General features: G+C 44.7%; 1 protein-coding gene across 1 annotated transcript in view; it reads right to left on the reverse strand.

Moving 5' to 3' along the window:
* The window catches only part of LOC102855158 (ephrin type-B receptor 1-like), a 233,049-nt gene that overhangs the window by 42,165 nt on the left and 166,203 nt on the right, over positions 1–24,681 (reverse strand). The gene's annotated exons all lie outside the window — the stretch shown is intronic.

The raw sequence follows: 24,681 nt of genomic DNA on the forward strand, positions 1-24,681 counted from the left end.
GGGTGAGGGCATCTGTCCGTGGCGCAGGCGACCCAGCCTGGGTGAGGGCATCTGTCCGTGGCGCAGGCAACCCAGCCAGGGTGAGGGCATCTGTCTGTGGGAGGGGCACTCGCCGCCCTTTGCAGACAAATTCTGTCCCAGATGGCCCTGCCCTAAAGCTGGCCGTGCATCTTACGACAGCTCCTCATGTCCCCAGTCACTGTCCACTACCCCAATAGAGAGGTCTGATGTGGGCAGTGAGTGCTAAATGATGAGGCTCTTTTAGGATGAATGTCTCCACCAGAGATCATTTTAAAAATACACTGTCCCATTTTTTGTAACCTTATCAACAAGATAGATGGATACAGCAACGGTGGCAAAGGGATCGTGAGTGTGTGTGTGTGTGTGTGTGTGTGTGTGTGTGTGTGATGAGGATGGCACAGGATAGGACAAGGTTCAGATCTGTTGTTTATAGGGTCACTCAGACTTAATAACAACAATCAATCAATAAGAAACTGCTTCTCTGGATAAGACTCTTATCAGCCAATAAGGAGAAGTTATTTCTGTTCAAAAGGTTACCTTTCCCCAGTTTAACTGCTGTGTCCTCTCAAGCTGGAACTGACCCGTGGATGACCCTTCAGTCGGTTTTCAGAGGTAGTAAATTACAGTAGATATTGCCTGTCTTTCTCCCGTAGAGCAGCTAAGAGATTTGAACTCTGTTCCTTTGGGTTGGCAGCCCAATTCCTTAGCACTAGAGCCACTGGAGCTCCCTATAGCTTCTAATAGCCAGTGGAAATGGCTTCTTCCTGCTGAATTGCCACTGAGACTCTGTAATAAAGAGGCTGTTCCCAGTTCCCCAGGACACCGGGAATTTGCATGAAAACAGTCTCTCTCGTCTTATGAATGAGTTCATCTGGCCCCGCTGCCTGTTTCTTTCCAGAAGCCACAGTCTTGATGGTGACACCGTAATTTATTACCGTGTTAAGGATTATGATGCAACATACAGAGAATTAGAACTTCAGGTGGGAAATGGGCTTGCAGGAACAGGTGAGCTTTTTGGAGAGGATGGTCTCATTTGTCATGCAAATGACACATGCCATGGAGAAAAGGGCTGGGAGAAAAGACAGCCCCCCAAGATGCACAGCTCTGGATGCAAACAAAATTGTTTCTCAATAGAATGTTTTTCAAAGCTTTTCTTGAAGCATTAGCCTCCTCCTCCGGAATGAATGACAGAATGTATTTCATCCTAGTAATAAAATATGTGATTTGAATATCTACAAATGGGGAGATTTAGAATCTTCTCCATCCTGTCTGCCTCTCCCCTGAGCCTTTCCAGTGAGGCAACCCTTCTGTGAAATGCTGAGAAAGGTAATTGCAGCCCAAACATCATTTTCCAGTAGCGAGAGAAAGGCCTATTTGGACATAAATTAAGTAAAAATATGCGGGCGGCGGTGTGTTTCATGTGTGAAGAACAGAAAGGCTACTTGGTGACGTTTCCCACTTGGAAAAAAAAATCTGTTCATTCCAACAAACAGATGTTGTTTCTCTGAGCTGCACCGCCAGGGCAAACAACTGTTTTTTTCTTACCCAGACACCAAACGGCCCCTTGATAACTGGGATGTGGGTGTTACTATTATTATTTTGTATCACACAATATATCTTCAGTTAATAACTACAAAGACAGAAACAAAGGTGAATCATCCATCAGCTGCCCTCATTCACTCGACAGGAGGCACGTGGGTACCTTTTAGGGTCTGGGGCTGTGGAAGTGATGGAGGGAAAGTTCTTGTCATTAGAAGTGTCCTGCAGGGGCCAGCTCAGTCTTTATGCAGACTTGCGCCCAGTCCACATGAGCTTCTGGCAAGTCTGCGCTATGGAGAGATGTCAGGGAAAGTGGTCCAATGGGCTTTGGATTTTCTGTGCATTTCGCTTTCCCAGGTTTACCTGGTGGCAGTGGACTGTTAGGGAGCTCTGGTGGTGAGGTCAGTGCCCTTCTCTTCAGCTGGCATGCTTGGAAAGTCAGTGGAGGGTCACCAAAGGGTGAGGGTTGTGGCAGTGAGGACGGTGGAGGTGAGTGGTGCGGAGGTAAGGACAGAGAGGTGAGAGAATATAACTCAACAGCACTGAGTTTCGAGTGGGTTGTTAACGGCCTAAGGAGGGAGCTGGCCTCCCATCACAAGTCGGCTGAGCAAAGCTGCGTCTGCTCTAACACGGAAACGAAAGCAGCAGCTTCCTTCAGTCCTGGAAAGGGAGGCAGGAGGAAGAGAGCCTGAGGGTCCCAGTGGTGGCAAGGTTGGCACCCTAGACCAGGCAGTGGGGCCAAGAGAGGGTTGAGGTGGAGCCTGGTGTGTCACTTGCTGTCTATTCTCTCTCTTTCTGGGCCATGTCAGTGTGTCCACAGCTTCTTGGGACAAGCCAGGAGGCATGTTTTCCACTGTTCTCACCCTGTGAGATCAAAGTTCTCTTCTTTGCAGTCAGTCCACACTGGTCCACACTGGTCTCCCGGGCTTGTCCCCCAGGCCCATATCTCAGTACTCCCTGTCTCTGTCGACAGACTATGATGACCTCCCACCTTTGCCCTCTAGGTCTCCCATGGGACCCCGATTCGCATTCTGTACCACGGAGGACCCCAGGGTCTGCTGTTGCTCAGGGGTGGGGTTGACAGGACTCCAGGCACTGGCTGGAAACTGAGGCTCATGGAGTTGAGAAGCTGAAGGTAGTGGAGGTGTAGGTAGAGGGGGTGAAGAACAGGGTAGTGGGGGTGAGAGCTGTGGAGGGGAAGGCTGTGGAACTCAGGGTGGTGGAGGTGAGGGTGTAGAGGGGAGGATGTGGGAAATGGAGGTGAGGCCTGGGGAGAGGTGAAGCCTGAGGAGGTGAGCTAAGTGGATAGGTAAGCTGAGGGTGATTGAGGTGAATAAAGGTGGTGGAGGTGAGGACTAGAGAGGCATGGGCAGAGAAGGTGGGTGTGGAGGAGGTGAGAACAGAGGAGGTGAGAGTTGAGAGTGGTTGAGGTGAAGATAGCAGAGGTGGGGGAGGAAAGAACAGAGGAGGTAAGGGTGTAGGTGAGAGCAGTGGAGGTGGGTGCAAGGGAGATGAGGACTGAGGGCAGTGGTGAGGGTAGTGGAGATGGGTGTGGGGGAGGTGAGAACGGAGAAGTTAAGGGGAGAGGTGAGGGCTGTGGAGGGGTGTGGGAGGTGAGAGCTGGGGAGGGGTGAGGGGAGGTGAGGGCTGGGGAGGGGTGTGGGGAGGTGAGGGTTGGGGAAGGGTTGTGGGAGGTGAGGGCTGTGGAGGGCTGTGGGGAAGTGAGGGCTGGGGAGGGGTGTGGGAGATGAGGGCTGGGGAGGGGTGTGGGAGGTGAGGGCTGGGGAGGGGTGTGGGAGATGAGGGCTGGGGAGGGGTGTGGGGAGGTGAGGGCTGGGCCTATGACTGTGAAGGCGCCCAGTGCTCTGGGACTCAGGAGGGGAGAGTGGCCATGCCAGGTTATTTCCATCCACCCACCCAGCTCTGCCGGAAGCCTGTGACTTTATTCTCCTCTGCTCACAGCGTCCACACAGGCCTTTCTTTCTTCCATCTTCTCACAGAGCCTCTGCCCGCCAGTCAGCAGCAGGCTGCTATAACGGGGATGTCAGGTAGAGTCCTTATTCCTGTTATAATTCATGACACTTTGCCCACGTCCACGGACCAGCTCTCTCATCTCTCTTCCCACTCCAACCCTCCAACCATGATTTTAAAATAATCTGTCACATTAAATATTTTAAGCTCTCCCGGCCTCCTGAACTCCACTCCCTTCTTGGCACAGCTTCCCCCTCTAACAACGCCGGCAGATAGAACCACGTCGTTAAACCACTCTGTCTTACCATCTCCACCTGCCAACAGGGATAATAATGTTTAATTATCTCGGAGGGGCGTTTGAGGAGCTGCACTCTGGTGCTCATGGAGGGAGCGTTCCAGTGCGTAAGTCTACTGTACTGCCTGCCTTCCGCCAGGCCTGCTGCTCTCACTGGGTGATCCCGGGATGTGGAAGGAGGAAAGCCAGCGCCCAAAGATGGACACTCAGGTGGCCAGCATCTTCCCCACAGCCATGTTTAGTGACGTCACAGGGACGCTGGGAATGGAGGAGAAACTGGCAATAATAGCAGCTGACCGCCTCAGATAAGAGGTGGTGAATTAGAGAAATGGGTGTCTGGGAGGTGGACGGGGTGAGGTGGGGTGGTGGTGATACAGGGAGATGAGTAGTACCACCATTCTCTCTCTGTTTTCACACAGCAGGGAGTCCCCAACCCTGAGCCCTGCTCCCATCCCACCTGTGCTGGGCTCATACCTAGACTTCCCAGCTCCAAATGCACATCAGGAGACAAAGGTCAAGTATATGACAGCCCTACTGCTTTGATGTGGGCAGAGCAATTATTGAGAGAAAAGCAATAATCTGAGTGAAGGGTGATGTGAAAATGAAAGTAAGGCTATTACTCAAAGTGAAATGTAAACCCCAAAGCCAACAACTTTCTGATATGTAGATAATATAAAATTAAGACAAATAAAGTGCTAATGAGCACAGTATACATGTTGGGAACAGATTAGGAAGACTAATGATATTCTATGTGAAAAAGAGGTTTGGGGAAATGGGCAAATTCCCCAAACTGTGGCAGGAATAGAAACTGGCAAAAGGCTTTGGCAGATAAACTTTTTTCAAATGAAATTTCAAGTATGAAAATTCTTTTTCTTCTTCCTTCCTTCCCCCCTCCCTCCCTCCCTCCCTCTTTCCTTCCTTCCTTCCTTCCTTCCTCTCTTTTTCTCTAGTTTATTTACAAACTTCTAATATAAATTCGAACAAATTCTTTCAATTTCCCTCACCCCCTCCTACCCAACAAATTGTCCAACCCAATGATTAATTCTCCCCCTTCCCCTTGTACATCCACATCCCTCTGCTTCCAGCCTCTCCCACCCCTCCAGGATCCTTATACTCATTCAAGTATGAAAATTCTTAACATCACCATTGAAGGGCAGCTGAATGTCATGTACCTCCAACGAGATTCTTGAGAAGGGTCCCCTTCTGTAGGTAGAACTCTAACAGGGGTGTCTGTGAACAACTAGACCAGTTCAGGAGGAGATACCAAACAAACCCAGAATGATGAAGGTTCTATTTACATAAAGAGAAGAGGGGCTGCATTCTTGGGCATTCTCTATCATAAGATAGGAAGGTGCGAAAATATTCTGGATTAAAAGAGACAAAAGGAAACATGACAAGTAAATTAAATATCCAATCCTAAACTGGATCGATCCTGCACTAGTGGGGAAATGAGCTAAAATGGCTATGTGGGGGTCATTTTGAAAAATTAGAATACCAGCAAATTCGATGGAGTGTTTTATCTGTGTTAAACTTACGGAAGCTGTTAGCTGTACAAGTGCTGTTTAAGAAAATATTCCTGGTCTACTTAAGTCAAATAGATTCTGACTCTAAACTGCCCTGCAGGACAGAGGAAGACTGTCCCACAGGCCAGAGGAGGACTTTCCCACAGGTGACTCGATGGCACATAATAACAAAAACGTGTGCATGTATGCACTATGCAAATGTGTACGTACAATTACTTCCTGAAGTGGACAAGGAACACACCGAACTATTAATAGTGGCTTCTGCTAACTGGGAGAAAAGCATAGATTATGTTCTAAGGACACATCCAGACACTGTTAGGAAGTAAGAAAAATTATTATTGTTATGTGTAGCCCTGGTGACCTAGTGGCAAGAAGCTGTGCTGCAATTCCAAAGGCACACGGTTCAAGGCCACCATCTGCTCCATGGGAGAAGGCTGGGCAAGCTCCTTCCATGTGATTAATAGTCTCTGAAAACCTGCCAAAGGGTCAGCTATGGATCAGTTCTAACCCTACGGTAAACAACAACAACAACACCATGTTGTTATTATTATTGTTGTTGTTGCTAAGTGCTGTAGAGTCATTGACGATCATAGCGACCCTATGAATGGAAGTCCTCAATACCTGTGTGTCTTCCATCCTTTCTCCAGGTTCATAGAGTTTCCGGAGGCAAGCTATTACGGAAGTGGATGCCACTCCTACTTCCAAGCTTGTTTGAATTGGTGAGTTCCATCAAACACTGTCCACCATGGGTAACCATTATCGCATTTGACACATCAGTGTCACAGTGTTAGCTTCACAGCGACCACAAGTTACCTCTGTACGGCAAATGGACACACCAGGGCTATATGACCTAGAAGAAGGTTTGACCAAAAACAATGAAAAAACAGGCCTGAGGGCTGTGGATTAAAGTCATCCAGCTGACACTAAGACTCCTAAGACACTCGCCCTAACCCTGCAGGCGTGGCCCGACATTTCTGTATTTTACCATTCTGACACGCCCTATTATTATTATTGTTTTTATTATTTTTTTTTTAGTTTGGGAAACTGAGCTCATTAGCCTGATAGGTTAGACCCACAGACTGTACTCTTCTTATTCAGTGTCCTGTATCAATACTGGAGTGTGTTCCAGTGTGTCGGCGATGAGGAGGATGACACAAGATAGGACAGGCTTCCAATCTGTTGTTCACAGGGTCACTAGTAGTCGTACTGCACTCAGCTGTACCTAGCAACAATAACAACCACCACCACCTCCACAGGTCACAGTGCTATGCTCATTTGTCCTTCCATAGCCATGCCCTCCCTCCATGACCTGGACACCCATATTTGCTATAAGGGTAGGGGCTCAAAAGTTTAGCGGATAATCCTCACCCACAAACCAAGAGAAGGCCAGGGGTGATTTCAGACTTGGAAACACCCACACACATTAAGCATAAGCCTTTCTCTGTGCCTGCATTAATCCCAGAGGTTCTGCACCCTATGTGAACACTGTAGTATCTCCCAAGATTCAAAAGGCTTTCACCTTTCTATACTCTTGTTTTGTTGTGTACTGTCAGGTCATAACCAACCCATAGTTAACCCTCTGGTGGGTTTTCAGAGGCATTTAATCACATGAGAGGAGACGGCTCATCCTTCTCCCATGGAGCTAACGGTAGATTTGAACCAAGTGCCTTTGAGATTGCAGTGCAACTTCTTGCGACTAGGCCACCAGAAAGTTGCATTTTATTCCATGCATGTGGAGAAGGATGGGGAAGATTAGGACTCTGGGAGGGCAGGAAGTCCTAGCTCTGAGGAGAATAATTAGGAAGGCAGAGAAACAGGAAGTAAAGAGGCAGCATATTTGAAGGGCAGAGTGGAGCTTATCTGCACTCCTCCTTCCATCTTGATATACCTCCTCCTTCTCCACTAGGCCGAGCACAGACTATTTACACTGCACGTCTGGGCTCAGAGGCTTGTGACAGAATAACATCAAGGCTGAAAGGCCACAGCCTGGAACAGAGATTGGCATCATGGGAACAGATGAGAATCTTAATGTGTTTGACCAAAGGTTATTCTAAAACTTATCAGGCAAAAAAAAAAGAAAATAAAATAAAAATCAAAGAGAATGAGATCTTCAAAATGCTATAAAGCTCAGACAGAATGAGGTTGGACAAAGGAACACGTGATGGGGTTATAGAGCCATCATCTCAAACACCCCTTTGTTGAGGGAGAGCCTCTTGACTTGTTTACAGGAGGAAGCCGAGTGCTGACCAGTGTACTATAGCTAGAGTTTGAAACAACACTCTGCAATTGTGATAATAAAGACTCAGGCAAGCACTGTCCACGGATGCTAAAACGAAGGAAGGTGGGGTGGGGATTTTGCTAGAAGGTGGATATCTGCATGGCCTCACTGTCTCTTCCTATGGCTACTCATCAGTTGAAAAGAGGAAAAATTTATTATTATTTTTTTCACACCAGAAAAACAGAACAAAATCTGGATGAAGTGGTCAACATTAATGTGACCATAACAAGCAAAAGGACATTGTGTGTCCTGCAAATATGACATATGAAAAAGGCTTATCTCCTTTAGGCAGGATTATGCTCAAAATGATCTATTTGTGTTCAATTGAGATGGACCGACTCAGTGACTGAAGTAATGGGGGTAGGTAGATGTGCCTGAGATCATGAAATTGGCTCAGGATAGAGCAAAGTTGAGAACTCTTGTACATAGGGTCGCTATGAGTCGCAGGCAACTTGATGGCATATAATAACAACAACAACAACATTGTTCATAGGGTTTTCAGAGGCCTGCTATTTCAGATGTGAATGGTAAATCCTTCTTAGTACATCTTAATCTGGGAACTCCATTAAAACCTGTCCACCATGGATGATTCCTCTGGCATTTGACACACTGGTGGCACAACTTTCACCATCACAGTAAGGCACAAGTACAGCAAACTGACAGACAAGTGCTGTTCTAATTAGAACAATGAATTACAAGCACAAATTGAAGAAAAGTGCTCAATATCCCATGGACTGCCAAAAAGAATGAACAGATACGTGTTGGAGAAGGTGCAGCCAGAGTGCTCCTTGGAGGTAAAGATGGTGAAGCTTCCTCTCACATACTTTGGACATGTTACTAAGAGAAGTTGTTCCTTAGAGAGGGACATTGTGCTTAAGAAGGTAGAGAGACAGTGAAGGAGACGAATACCTTTAATGAGGTGAGCTAATACAGTCACTGCAGCAACGGGCTTGAGTGTGTCAGAGATGATGAGAATGACACAGAAAAGGACAGGGTTCAGATCCATTATTCATAGGGTTGCTATGAGTCATAGCTGAGTCAACAGCATCTAACAACAACTGCAAAAAATGTATAACTTGAATCTGTGTCTGAGGAAACATCAGAGAAATTAAAAATGAGGTAAGTTCTATGCAACTAAATTGATTCTAAGACGTAACAAACCTGTAGCACTGCCCATAGGGTTTTAAGGCTGTCAATGATTAAGGAAGCAAATTACTACATTTTCTCCTGTGGAGGACTGATAAGTTTGAACTGCAGAGTTTCTGGTTAGCAAGCAATTTTTAAAAATCACTATATCATCAAGCATAATTGTATTATTGCTGTTTATAAGTAAGATTCAGTAAGATTTTACTTTTGCGTGATATTAGTATTATTCAAGCAATAGGCAGTCATTCAAAGAGAACAAGAATGCACGGTTTAAAATCATGAAAGGTGTGTGTCAGGGTTGTTACTTTGCTCCATACCTATTCAATCTGTTGTTGTTGTTATGTGCCGTCGAGTCGCAATCTGTATACTAAGTAAATAATTCAAGAAGCTTGACTACGGCAAGAGGAATGTGGCATCAGGATGAAAGGAAGACTCATCAACAACCTATGTTGACACACCTTCGCTTGAAGAGGGTGAAGATTTGAAGAGGATCAAAGAACATCCAGCCTTCAAAATGGATCACATCCCAACATTAAGAAAACAAAAATTCCTACCACTGGAACAACAGGCAATGCCATGGTGGTGTTTTGTTATGTGCTTTTGAATTGGAACCAATTCACAGCTGACCTAACAGATTTTCTGAGGCTCTAAATTGCACAGGAAGAGATTGCCCATCTTTCTCCCGTGAAAATGTCATGATACTCTTGTTGTTTTTGTTGTGTGCTTTTGAGTCGAAACATAATCCTCTAGTGGGTTTTCGGAGGCAGTAAATTGCATAGGAGGAGTCGAGCCTGCTCCTCCTTTTTTCCATGGAGCAGCTGGTGGATTTGAACCATGTACCCTTGTGATCGCAGTGCAGCTTCTTACAACTAAGCCATTAGATCTCCCTCGTAGTAGGGAAGTGTGCTGCGAATGCAAAGGTGTGCTGTTCAAGACCACCAGATGCTCTGCAAGGGAAAGTTGGGAAATCTCCTCTCATTTACTGCTTCTGAAAATCCACTGGAGGGTCAGCTATGGCCAGTTTTGCCCCAACGGACACACAACAGCAATAACAACAACAAACCTAGTTCCTTGAGGCTATTCGTGTCTAGTAAAGAATGGCTTCATTAAAACAAAAAAATCTGGTCCATGGTGTGAATATCTTCATCTGTCAATAAAGAAATAAAAAATTTATCCAAATAAAAAATTTAAAAGTCCCCTTGATCCGATTAATTTCTCTGAGTAAACTATGAATTCCTTTTCAGAAGCTGTTCTTAAGGAGAAACCAGTATAGAGTCATAAGACTTTTTTTTCCCTAGTGTCCTCAGATGTAGACATACAAAATAAAACATAGCATTTTGGAGTTCTGAAGATGCAATTAAATGTCTCTGAAATATTTTCTAAAAGCCCCATTGTTAGGCATGGTCTATAGGGTTTCTTGCAGGCCATAAAAAAAGTATGAGCACATAACATGATCCATTATTACTTCGAAAGACCTATACTTTCAAAGTAATAGTGCCCTCTGTCTTAGCTTGAGCCCCAGTTGGCACCAGTGACTGGAGCCAAGAGAAGCTGAAGTCCAAACAGAAGTACGCAAGAACTCAGCCCCGGAGGAACAAGATCCTTGTGCCCTGCCTCCCCGGGGGCTCCATAATGCACCAATTACATAAGAAAACCAGAAATCAGGATCACTTGTACCACTGGCTATAACCTGTACAGGAAAATAGAGCCATTTATCTGTGTGCGAACAGTTTGGAAGTATTAAAAGAGAAGAGGAAGTACTTCAAACATTGACTGAAGGAAGAAACTGAATTGAAACATCACATAAAGAGAACAACAGAACAGAGAAATGGAAACAGCCCAGCTTGGTCATCCTGAATAGCAATCCACTTGGTCGGGAAAACAGGGAACCTAGGAGAGTGGGAGCAGTGGTATCCACACAGTCGATAATGTCCAATCTCCTGCTTTGCCATCTGAGCCCAATCCCCCCAGCCCATTACTCACTAGCTAGTTGGCTGTGTCTCCTCTCCCTAGGCCCCCAGCCCTCCCCAGGCAAAGCTCTATTCAGGCCATCCCCAAGCTATTTTGTATCTGGAGCCAGAGGCTCTCAAAACATTCCCTCCTGAGCTTGTAGACTATGTCACATATGGCTTTCAATCAGACTGAATAGGAGAACGTCCTCTGAATACAGCTCTTCCCTCTGACTAAGTACACTTGTTCACTAGATATACTCATGACCACATGTGTTCACACTTAGACATGTCGATTGGCAGTGGCTTTCTTGATACTAGCCATCTCTGATTGGGTAACCTGACTACACGCATCCCCTGGACTGGCAGACACATTCTCTAGCCAGGCTGACTAGCCTAGGTCCTCTCAGACCAGTGAAAACTATTCACCAAGCTGAGTGCCCCACCCCTTGAACACCCTCAACATATGCCAAAGTAAAAGGGATGCTACCTGTGACCTGGTTCATATCCTGGGACCTTCATCACCACTCACACAAGTAGAAATTCTGATCTGATTGGGCTTTCCAACTCCAAGCTGGCAAATACACTAACCCAAGACAGACAGTTTGTTTTCTATTCTCATGGCATGCATGTTCGTTTTATATTACTAAACTTGCTTGATTTATAGTTTGCACTTATGGGTACAGACAGCACTTGTCTGTCAGCTTGCTGTACAAGAGTAACTTGTATGTTGCTGTGATGCTGGAAACTATGCCACCAGTATTTCGAATATGAGCAGGATCATCCATGGTGGACAGGCTTCAGTGAACTTCCAGACAGAAACAAACTACGAATCAGGACTGGTTATTAATTTCTGAAATAACAAACATTCAAAAACCTATCTATGAAAAATAGAAGACTTTTGCTGGATATAGGGAGCTCTGGTGGCCTAGTGGTAAGAAGCTGTGCTGTACTGCTGGTAAATTAATCCCTCATGTTGTGACTAAGAAAATGAAGAGAAACAGTTGCAAACATGCATTAATAATTTGATTACTGAATAGATTTGTATTTGTCCCCATCACAAAAAGGAGACCTAATATAATATGTTAATTATTAAATAATATTATTATCACATGCAATGAAACGTTGTTTAAGATTATTCAAGACTGGCTAGAATAGTAGATAAACAGGAGATGGAAGAAATTAAAATAGAATGCAGAAGAGGCTATGGTACAAGTGATATTACTACTGATGTTAGATGGATCTTGTCTGACAGCAGAGAATACTAGATATTTACTTGCATCTTGTTGACAATCAAAAGGCATCTGACTTGTACGGATTATAACAAATAATGGCTAACATTGACAAGAATCCCAGACACCTCAAGGGAAATCTGTACATAGATCAAGAAGCATTTGTCTCCACTTGACAAGGGAACACTACATGGTTTAATATCAAGAAAGGCGTGCATCAAGGTTGCATCATTTCTCCGTCCTATTCAATCTGTATGCAAAGGAAATAATTTGTGAAGTCGGCTTATATGAAGAATAACGTGGCATCAGGTTTAGAAGAAGACTCACAAACAACCTGCTTGTATATGACACAACTTTGTTTGCATAAAGTAAAAAAATACTTGAAGCACCTTCTAAGGGAGTTCAAAGACTATAACACTTAATACATGGTAAATCTCCACACCAAGTAAGCAAAAATCCTCACCAACTGACCAACAGCAACATCATGACAGATGATGATCATGTCAGTGATTTCATTTTACTTGGACCCACAATCAACACTTGCAGCAGCAGCAATTAGGAAATCAACATACGGGGAAATCTGTTGTCTTGAATCTCTCCAAAGTGCTTCTTAGCTATGATGTCAGTTTAGAGACCAAGGTTTGTTTGATTAAAGCCATGATGTTTGAAATTGCTTCCTATGCATCTGAAAGTTGGACAGTGATTAAGAATGACAAGAGAATCGATGTCTTTGAATTATGGTGTTGACTATCCCATGGACTGCCGAAAGAACAAGTCTATCTTGGAGGAAGTGTAACCAGAATGGTCTTTAGAGTCAAAGATGGTGAAACTCTATCTTCCATACTTTGGGCATGTTATCAAGATGGGTCAATTCTTTGCAGAAGATTCCATGCTGAGAAATGAAGAAGGTCAGAGAGAAAAAGGCCAGTTCTCAATGAGATAGATTGACATAGTGGCTGTACCTGTTTGGTGGGGTATGTGGGAGATTGTGAGGATGGTACAGGATAGGCCAAGGTTCTGATTTACAGGGTTGCTATGAGTCATAGTTAACTTAATGTTACCTGATAACAACCATATACTTTGAACTATTATACATACAGAGGCAAATCTCTTGCTCTGAAAGAAACTCCTGGTGAGAGTTCAGTACCTTAAAATAAAGCAGGTGTTCCGGAGCTTAGCTAGGTCACTCTCCCCGTTACTCTCACAGTCCACCTGACCCAGGCATGTAAAACTCAAGGACATAGTGAGGAATTGACTGATCTCGTCTCAAATAGAGTAGAATTTTGGCAATTCATTTACAAGTTGTATATATGTATTTGCTTTTTCTTTGATTTGTGTCTTGTTGTTAAATGCAGTTGAGTACGACTCATAGCGACTCTATGAATCTGAACCGTGTCCTGTCTTGTGCCATCCTCACAACCTCTGACACACTTGAGCCCCTTCCTGCAGTCACTATGTCAATCCACTTGGTTGAGAGTCTTTCTCTTTTAGGTCGTCCCTCCACCTTTCCAAGCATGATGTTCCTTTGCAACATGCCCAGAGTAGGTGAGAAGAAGCTTCATTATTCTTGCCTCCAAAGAGCACTCTGGCTGCACCTTCTCCAAGACAGATATGTGGCTTTTCTGGCAGTCTATGTGATCTTCAGTACTCTTCAACACAACAGTGATCGATTCACATACATGTTTGAAAAGAACTGTTTTAAATTTGATCACACTAAAAGCTTGAAAGTTTTGCCTGTTTCAAATATAAGCATTTCTGTTATGATGTTATACATGAGAGCTTAATATTCTGCAAAATCGAACAATAAAAGGTTTATGGGGGAAAATGCATTTAGAGAAGACCCCTCAAAACCTAACATGAGCAACAATCCTAATAAAATCATCAGGGACCAAATGCATATGTGACCTGCACATACACTGTTGAGCCTCTGTAGCTTCAAAGCTGGGGTTCTGTGCTTCCTCCTTGGAGGCGTGCACCCTGCGGGATTCACATCTCACAGAGAACAGATTTCTCAAAATGAAAAACAGGGTCTAGGGTGCAGACATCTTGATTAGAAAATAAAAAAAGTTGACAAAAGCAAACGGCGTCGCAGTTTCCTGGTCTTTGCTGTCAGATTCATCTTAGAACTTGAAAGCATGGGAAATACAGCGGTTCTGGGAACCACCAGACCAGCCACTACTTGAACTAAATAAAGGACTTTCTTTCTGTCAACCTTTAGAGCTTTCTCCCATCTCTTCTCATCTTGCCAAAGCCTTTTCTTTACCTGTAAGAAAGTCGTCTCACCCCAGTGAAAGCTTCAAAACATAAATACTCTTGAAAGTGTCTACATGAGACCGACAAAACTCCCCCATAATACTCACATTATTTCCCCACTTACCACTCCTATATTATGTTTGTGTAAAAAAAAAAAAAACACATTACAACAAAATTGGCTGTGTTTCTTCTTCCTTTTATATGAAGCACACAGGGTGAAGTAAGGCATAAGCCTGTGGGTATTTATCAAATATCCACTGGCGACCAATTTCTGGCTGAGTATTTTGCCTTTCATGTTACCTGATTTTCACAACACTAAGAGGTTTTGATGCCCATTTGACAGATTAGTAAACTGTAACAGTTCCCTTCATGAAAAAGCTCCCTCACGCAGGGCGCAGAATGTGTTAGTTGAAATGCCAATGTATATATTTTGGTCATATTGTCATGAAAGATTGTGCTCCTGCAATTGTGAGATTTTTACATTAACACCGCCATCACTCACATTATTCCTGAAAGGATACAGTTTCTTTCATTCATTCCTAATTACATTCGTTGTTGCTGTCAAGTTGAATATGACTCAATGTGATCTTATAAACAACAGATCTGAACCCTGGCCAATCTTGTGCCATCCTCATCTTCTCTGAAAGACCTGATCCCATCGCTGCAGCCAAGATTGATGATGTCAATGATTTCTTTTTACTTAGACCCACAATCAACACTTATGGTAGCAGCAGTTAAGAAATCAAAATATGGGGAAATCTGCTTGATGTTGCCTGTAGGCCAAGTGGTGAGAATCTTTATTTTCTTGATGTTGAAATGTTATCCATATTGCAGCCTGTCATCTTTCAACTTCTGCAACATGTGTTTTAAGTCCTCCTTACTTTCAACAAGCAAAGTTGTCTCATCTTCACGACGAAGGATGTTGATGAGTCTTCTTACAATCTTGATAACTACATTCTTCTTCATAAAGTCCAGCTTCTTGGATGATTTGTTCAAAACATAGATTGAACAGTATGGCAAGAGGAATAACCCTATTGCACACCTTTCTTGATTTTAAACCATGCAGCGTTCTCTTGTTTTGTTTGGACAGCTACTTTTTGATCTAGGTATACTTTTTGCATAAGCGCAATTAAGTATTCTGAAATTTCCATTCTTTTACATTTCAGCCAGAGTTTGTTATGATCCACACACTCAAAAGGTTTTTCATACTCAATGATATACAGCTAAACACTCTTCTTATGTTCTGTTTTCAGCCAAGACACATCTGACATCAGCAATGATAACCCTGGTGTCACAACCTCTTCTAAACCTAGCTTCAGCTTCTGGCGTCCTCTGTCAATGTATTAGTCTAACTATTTTTGCGTGATCTTACAGTATTGTGCTTGCATGTGATAGTAATGATATTGTCTGATCATTTCCACATTCTGTTGGATCATGGTTTTCTTTGGAAGGGGAACAAATACGGATCTCATCCAGTCAGTTAGCCACATGGCTGTCTTCCACCAGTTAATCCAGGGGAGAATGAAGGGCAATATTCTCCATGATTTATAGCCCTTGAAAACCTGCTACAGAGTCAGTTATGAGTCGGTTCCAATTTCACTGCACATAACAACAATATGCCTTTTTGTCCTTAGGTGTAGGCTGAAATATATTTAGTGTGTCGGATATTATTAGAACAAAAATGACTCCTCTCAAACCAAATAATGAGCTTTACTAAGATCCAGACGGATCCTATTTCATCAGTTTCTACAAAAACTTCTATTTTGTAACATTTGGTAGAGTCTGAGGGGTTTAGGACAGTGTTTGAATATAGCATTTCCCCTTTGATTGTCAAAATGGTCATAGGAGGTAGACTAGGCATAATAGATTATTCACATTCAATAGATAATAGGACAATGTCTCAGAGAGATAAAGTAATTTACTCAAGTTAATAATCAGCAGAGCAGGTCTGGAATCAAGTTTACAGACTCAAAATTCAGCCCTGTTGTTATAACTACTGAATTACCTCCTCCTAAATCCTGTGCACTGAATCACCTGTCATTATAGCTATTGGACTTTGTTATGCTACCTGATTTGAAATGTTATGAAAACAGTGAAAAATAAACCAGGGAAAGAATGGGTTTAGTGTGTTTATTATGGAAGGTAATGATTACTGGTAGGATAATGGATATCAAAAACTAATTCAAATAAACAACACACACAAAATTGAATAATGAGTTTTAAATGGTGTGCCTTATTTACTTACTAAAATAATCTTCTAATACTGAAAACGATTGTAGAATACTAAAGATTATTTCCAAATAAAGAATTGGAGTATTTGCAAATGGGAAAATATAACTCAAGAAGAATCTAGGGTCTTAAAGGTGTACTAAGGAATCTTCTCCCATCCTTCCCAGGTCAAGCCTTCACCTTCTAATTTCTCGGAGTAAGATGCCCACCAATGGAACTATGTTAAGTCATTTCACAGCATGGGATTGGTGGTGTCGGCTAGCAGAGGAGCCCTGGGGGCACAGTGGTTGAGTGCTTAGCTGGTAACCAAAAAGCCAGTGGTTCGAATGCACCAATTTCTCCTTGGAAAAGAGGATGCATCCAGGAAGACTGACAGCCTTGGAAACCCTACAAAGTAGTTCTACCCTGTCCTGTATGGTCAGGTCGGAATTAACACCATAATGAGGCAAAGTCAGGAAAGAATGCATGTTAGGGCAAATACTAATGAGAGGAGGAAAGCAGAAACTCAGATTAAAGAGAAAAATCATGGAGTGAACTATCCCCAAATAACCCCATGAAGCCAGTGATGGCAAGAAGAATGGACCAAACAAACACATGAAGAAATGCCCCAAATCACTGTCAAAAAGAGAGATGCAAATCAAAACCACAGTGGAGTATGATCTCACCACAGTAGCAGTGGCAAAATTTCACAGGACAGCAAGCAATAAATGTTGGAGAGGATGTGGGGAGATAGGAACACTTACACACCGTTAGTGGGATTGTAAAATGGTGCAATCACTCTGAAAGACCGTTAGGTTCTTCTTCAAAAGGCTGAACATAGAAATTCCATATGACCCAGCTATTTCACTACTTGGAATATACCCCGCGAGAATGAGAACTGATGCACAAACAGAGACTTGTATACTAGTGTTCACAGCAGTGACTCACCACTGCAAGAACATGGAAAGGGAAACAGCCAGATGTCCAACTACAACCTAATGGATTTAGAAATTATGGTATAACCACACAATTAAAAAGTACACAACAAACCAGAGCAATGATTTTGGAAATTACTACCTAACTTGAGAGAGACTGGAGACATTATGCTAAGAGACATAACTCAGTTCCATAAGGACAAATACTCTCTAAGACCATTATTGTAGAAATAGAAAGATAACTATGATCCTTAACCCCTCCCATTGCAGTTGAGTTGAATCCAGTCAAGTCAAGAGACTGACTGCCCCCCCCCCATTGGGTTCCCAACCATGTGAACCTTTATGAGAGGAAACTGTGTATCTTTCTCCTACGGAGCCACTAAGCTTCGGTTAACACAATGCACTATACCACTAAGGGCCAAATTTATTTCTAAATGAGATAACCTCAAAAAATGTTGGAGCTTCAAGTCAGAACCCATGACTATTCTTAGTTAAGTCAGAGGACCGAGCCCTGGAGTGTATGCCCAAACAATGCACCTCCAAGAGGCAGGAAGTAAGCTGGTAAGAAAATGTACCTGGACAAAGCCAGGAGCCACTTTTGCCATGTGACCAGGAGGGACCGTTCCTTGGAGAAGGACATCATGCTCAGAAGAGTGGAGGGACAGCACAAGAGAGGAAGACCCTGGGTAAGATGGATTGGTACAGTAACTAAGGTAATGGGGGTAGGTGTGTCGGGGTCAGTGAGACTGGCTCAGGGCAGGGCAGGCTTCGGAGCTATTGTGTATAGGGTTGCTATGAGTCGAAGGTGACTCAAAGGTCCAGAACAACAACAACAACAGCATGTCTCACTGGGCACTGAGTAGTAAGATGTGAAGCATCTGGGGTCAGTCCCAAGCACAAGAGGCTGTAGTTCTGCATTTCAATAGGGAAAGCTCAGAGAATGAATGGACAGGAAGTTAGCCTTGCCCTTGACCATCTGGGAATAAAGACATGAAGGCATGGTAGGTCACTTTGAAAAGATAATCATTGCTAAGAAAGAGAAAGAAAAAAAATATATATATACTTCCAACAAATGCAAGGAGCATCCCTGAGAGAGGTGAGGAGCTTGCACCCAAACAGCAGAAACCATGGATTTGAACTTAACTTTGTAATGCCCCTTTTCTTTGTCTCCAACACTCAGCTGGCACGTCGGCTCTAAGTGAGCAATATTAGTAGATGCCCTCATGCGTCTTTTCACAGAGCTTTTTCTTCTCCTGGCTCTGCCTCTCTCAGTTTCTCACAGAGAAAGGCTTACCTGAATGCTTTTGTGTGAGGATTAAAATAAAACCTGCACCTCTAAAATCCTTCCCACATATTCCCCCTGCAGCTAGAGTATCTGCCGGGTGAGTCTTTGATCAGAGTTCCTCCGCCTCACTCAGCCTCTCTCTCCCGCTCACTTAGGCTCCGACTCACTCTCTTAGCACTGGATCTGTAAAGCGTGTTGCTCCGCGTTGCTTGGCTACCTTCAGATTTCTGAATTCACTTCTCCCAGAGGAAGTGTAATATGCTCAGCCTTGATAGTGCTAGTTTTGAGCTACTTGGGGCTTTAAAAAAAAAATTACTCTTGCCTCTATGTTCTCAGAGGGCTGAGTTTAAGTGACTAGCTTTCCTTTTATGGATAAACACCTTGCCTTATAAAGATTTGCTAGACCCAGAGGCCTTTACTGGGTTAGAAAGCTCAACCTTAAAAGCCGTGGAAGTCTAGGGAGATGGAAGGAGCAACTCTGCCCATTGCACCATCTTCTGTAACAATGGGTGATCCCTGAAGAGTCAGAACAGGGATCTGAAAGACTTCCAGGATCTCAAGGGTGCTTCAGTGCTTTGCTGTTACTTGGTGCTTGAGGTCACAGTTCGTTGACAGCAACGCTGTGGCAAGGACCTAGCATCACCTTAGTTCACTGGACAGATCCGGATCCCAATTGACTCTCCCACAGTGAGGGATTCAATGGGCTTCTCCATTTCTGAATAAACAGGTTCCAGGAGTGCACTCCAGACTCTTCTCATACCCCAACTGCTCCTCCACGATGGGATATGTGGTGGGCTCTGAAAGCCTTTCCTAGTCTGTTATTATTGTTTGTTGCTAAATGCCGTCGAGTCGTAGACAACTCATAGCAACCCTGTGAATGAAAGACCTGAGCACTGTTCATAGAGTTTCCGGAGGCAAGCCATTTCGGAAGCGCATGCCACTCCTGCTTCCAAGCTTCTTTAAATCAGGAAGCTCCACCAAACACTGTCCACTATGGGCAACCATTATTACATTTGACACATCAGTGTCACGGAGTTGAGCATCACAGCAACCACAAGCTACCTCTGTACAGCAATGCACAGGCCCGTGCTATACCACTCACTGCTGTCAAGTTGGAACCAACTCTTAACTGGCTCTGCATTGAGTTTCTGAGGCTGCAAACCTCATGGGAGGAGGTTGCTCATCTTTCTCTTTCAGAGAATTCCCTCTGGTCAGTCTGAACTATGAGACACAGACCTTGAGAGAACAGTATAATCCCCTATACTCTGCCACTGAGCTCTCTTTTCCAGTGCTAAAACCCCATGATTTTATTGGCCTGCACACCCCCTTTCCAGTGTCAGCCAAACTAGTTTATTCACTACCCAGAGATGACAACAGGCCTTATCCAGCCTCAGTCCTTCCAATCAAACCATTACTACTTCCTGGAGAACGTCAGCCCACTGAACCGTCGTAACAGAGTCCATCCATCTATCCATCCATCCATCCATCCATCCATCCATCCATCCATCCATCCATCCATCATCCTCCATCCTAGAGAGTGCCAGGTACGTGCCCCCTTTTCCTGTAACTCATCAGAGAGTCCACTCCTGCCTTTGTTTTCATCTCACTGAACGTGCTTACTTAAACTTCGGCTCCAAGCTTTCTTTCCTTTTTAAATTAAGGACTGAGTAAAGAACAAATAGGCAGTGAGCCATATACAGGTACCACTTCCAATCAGCATATTAACGATAAATAAAGTGTCATTTCCTTCTCTAGCGGAGGTCCTTGGCTCTTACAAGAAATCAATGATCCTTGATTGATGGGTTCACTGGTCTTTCTGACTGACTCTCTGTGGCTCCCCCGTTGAGGAGTTGAAGTCTGGCTCCCCACCCTCCGCGGGCGTGAACCCTGTACCGTATGCCCCTCACGCTGCAGTCACTCCTTCTTCACAGTGCTCACCCTGAAGATCTATCTGTATCTGGGGTGGTCTAGTGGTAAGAGATAGTGCTGCAATCTCAAAGGCACACGGTTCGAATTCCCCAGCCGCTCTGCAGGAGATGAACAGGCAATCTCCTCTTGTGTGATTAACTGCTTCTGAAAACCCACTGGAGGGCCAGTTAAGAATCGGTTCTGACTCGATGGTACACAACAACAACAAAGGCTCTTAGGAATAAAGATGTAAGACTTGGCTCCAGTAAAGAGCACAGCTTTGGAGAAACCCCATGAGGTAGTTCCGCTCAGTCCTATAGGGGCGCTGATGTTGTTGTTGTTGTGTACCGTCAAGTCACAACCATCACACAGCTGAACCTCCACCAGGTTTTCAGAGGCAGTTAATTGCAGAGATTGGCCATCCTTCTCTTGCAGGGCGGCTGACGGATTCAAACCTACTGCCTTTGCGATTTCAAGACAGCTTCTTACCACTAGGCTACCAGAGCTCCCTACAGCATCTCCAGGAGTCAGAATTGACTCCGTGGCCATGGGTCGGGCTGGAGTCCAGAAGTTAGAGCAAGATTACTGTAGCCTCCTTGGGTCTGCTCATACCTCTGAATGTTGACTTACATCTATTCCTCATTTCTTCTCCCCTATCTATGCTTGGTACTCTGGTGGCCTAGGGGAAAGGAGTTTCCCTGCCAAGCCCAAGGTAGGTAGTTCAAACCCACCAGCTGCTCCACAGGAGAAAGATGGGTACTCTCTTCCCATGCCCTTTATAGCCTCTGAAGACCCCCTGAAGGGTCAGTCCTGAGTCAGTTCTGATGAGACAGCACACAACAAATAATCTATGTTTGAGCATAAGTCCCCCCAGAAATCCCCCACCCTATGCATATTAAGGGCAGGGGACAGAGGGATTAAGACCTTCTGCATCTCCAAAACGGTTCCTTCGGGCACTGAACCACTTTTCTCCTAATTAGTTCTTTTCTATTTTTGTGTTTAAGCCCAGAAATTCCATCCTCAGCGTCCTAAGAAACAGGCTGGATACAAGCTTCTCCACCACAGCTCCTGACAACTGTAGTTAGGTAATTAATTGTTTAATTACCTGTCTTTCCTGCTGGGAAGGAAATGTGTGGAACTCAGAACTACTTGCTCTGTCAATTGCTGTGCTTTGTGCAGATGAAACCCACACCCACAACCAGTTACTGTCAAGTAGGTCCGGGCTCAGGAGACCCATGCACACCAGAGTGAAAGTGAGCTCTGTAGGCTTTTCAATGGCTAATTTTTGGTAGCCAGACCTTTCTTCTGTGTTGCTTCTGGGTGCATTTGAACCCCTTACATTCTACTTAGCAATGAGTGCATCAACTATGGTACCAGCCTGAAACACCTTCTGCACAGACCATGTTGTTATGTACCATCGAGTCATAAAAGACACACACAGCTTACACTCTAGCAGGTTTTCAGAAGCAGCGAATCATAAGGGAGGAGATTTCTCACCTTTAAGCCACGGGTGGATTTGAACTGCGTGCCTGTGGGCTAGCAGCACAACTCCTTACCTTTAAGCCATCAGACTGTATGCTGCAGTTTGGTATTGATTCGGAGCTAAACCTCTGGGGGTGGAGGGGTTTAAAGGCAGTAAATCCTAAAGGAGAGACTGTCCATCTTTTCTTCCGCAGAACATTGGTGGATTTGAACCATACACCTTTGGGACTGTGGCTCAGCTTCTTACCACGAGGAATTTCATACATATTTGTGTTTGTTCATACCTTTAGTCTGCTTGGCTCCACAGTCAACACTCTTGGCACCAGAAGGCAGGAAATTAAAAGACATATTACCATGGGAAAGTCTGCTGTTAGGGACCTCTCCAAAGTACTGAGGAGCAATGGTGTCACTCTGGAGACTAAGGTGTGTCTGATACAGGCCACGGTCTTTGCTATCACTTGTTATACATCAGAAAGTCTGACAGTGACTAAGGAGGACAGAAGGAGAATTGATACCTTTGAGCTGTGGTGCTAGAGAAGAGTATTGAGGGTACCATGGACTGCTAAGAAAACAAACAGATTCATCCAAGAGAGAGTTAAACCAGGCTGCTCCTGGGAGGCAAGGATTCTGAGGCTCCATCTGACATACTTTGGACATGTTGTGAGGAGAGACCGGTCCTTGGAGAGGGACATCATGTTTGGGAGGGTAGAGGGACAGCGCAGGAGGGGAAGGCCCTCTATGAGGTGGATTGATTCAGGGACTGGGGTGATCGCGATGGGAGTGTCAGAGACAGTGAGATTGACACAGGACAGAGCAGAGTTTAGGGCTGTTGTCCATAGGGTCGCTATGAGTCGCAAGCGACTGGACAGCACATAACAACAGCAACAACAGAAGTGACAGTGAAGGCATAAAGTCAGTCTGAACTCTGGGCCATACCCCCTCCTTGACGATGTTCCTAAAAGGGACACTTTGCCCGCCTGCCTCTGCCCACCACAGCTCCCAATAGAGATATCATCACTGGGGAACGGAGCGCACTCCTGTCTCCAGTCTCCAGGGTCCAGCCTGACTCGAGGCTCTGAAATTCCACACTAATCTCACTCAGCTAATAATACACAGGCCTCCCTAAGAATAACCACGCTGAGTCTTTTTCCAAAGGGCATCTCAGTCCAGCCCTGATAGCCTTAAAGCAGCATCTGGTGACAAAGAGATTCAGTGGGAGATCTCAGGAGCAGGAGGAGGCTGAAGAAAGACATGAGCAACAAAAACTTCCCTCAGCTTAACCAAAGCTACAGAAGAATGCCCAGGGGCCAGGCCTCGGCTCAGTTCTGTTGGCAGGGGAAGGGTCTCCTCTGTTACCCTCACCTGCCTTCATTCCCCTCTGCTTTCCTATCTGCCCCAGAGATACTGCTACTCACATCCAATGAACAGACAAGGGGAGAGAAATTTTTCTTCTATATCGGTTTACTTACAAAGTTCATACACATTGCTCTTCACATTGGATCTTTCCCATTTCCTTTATCCACCCCTCCCTCCACCCATCAAACTGTGCAACCCTGTGATTATTTCCCTGTCCATCCTCAGCCCTCTGCTCTTCCCCTCTTCCACCACTTGGATCTTCATACACGTTTTCCTAGTTATCTTTCTATTTCTGTAATAATGGTCTTATACAGTATTTGTCCTTATGAGACTTAGTTCACTTTCCATAATGCTCTCCAGTCCCTCCCGAATTAGGTAGTATATTCCTAGTGGTGGAAGAGCTGGGTCGTATGGAATTTGTCCACTCAGCGTTTTTGAGGAAATGCCAAACTGCCTACCAGAGTAGTTGTACCATTTTACAATCCCACCACCCGTGTATAATAGTTCCTATCTCCCCACACCCTCTCCAGTGTTTATTACTTGCTGTCCTGTTGAACTTTTCCTTTGTCAGGTCTTGGATGGAAATGCAAAGTCTGGTAGCCCTGGGCGAGGAGACGCCTGCGTCTGAGCACTGTCCTACAATGTACCTGAGTGTACGGTGCCTGATGTACCAGCCCACAGGGTACAGAACGTGATGCAGGACAGTTGGCCAGCGTGGTTTCCTAGCAACAGCGAGGCCAGGTCGACAACTCCTAGGGGTCCTCGCTGGCCAAGGCTGCAGACCTGCGTGCTGAAGAGAAGGCCTCAGGTTGTTTCCAGCAGCCCCCTTTCCTGTCAGATAGGAGCTCTGGCCTGGGGAGGGAGGGAGCCCCGAACGCTGAGGCTTTGGCATCCATTGACCTTTTCTCCCAAGCAGCTCCTCTCAGAGGGATTCCTGACCAAGCAGTCTGCAGAGCAAGAACATTTCCACTCCAAATATGGAGGGGGGGTGGGAGAGAGGCATCAGGTGCCCTGACCTACTTTCTCTCCTTAGGCATGCATCTACTTACGGCTGATGCAAAGGCTAGCATGCTGGTTGGGAGTTCAAGTCTATTCAGGGGACCCTCAGGAGAGAGACCTGAGAGTTATTTCTAGCAATCCGTCACTGAAAACTATGGAGCAAGAGTCTACTCTGACCCCCACATGGTCATGATGAGTTAGAAATGCTTTGACAGCAACTGGTAAAAACAAAGAAAGAAGCAACAATAAATAATGTAAGAAAATCCTCTTTGGGTTGGGCCTGGTTTGCTAGGCACCCAGT

Source organism: Elephantulus edwardii, unplaced genomic scaffold (genome assembly GCF_000299155.1).
Source record: "Elephantulus edwardii isolate Elephantulus edwardi_28Jun2011 unplaced genomic scaffold, EleEdw1.0 scaffold00027, whole genome shotgun sequence".
In the NCBI taxonomy this organism is placed as follows: Eukaryota; Metazoa; Chordata; class Mammalia; order Macroscelidea; family Macroscelididae; genus Elephantulus; species Elephantulus edwardii.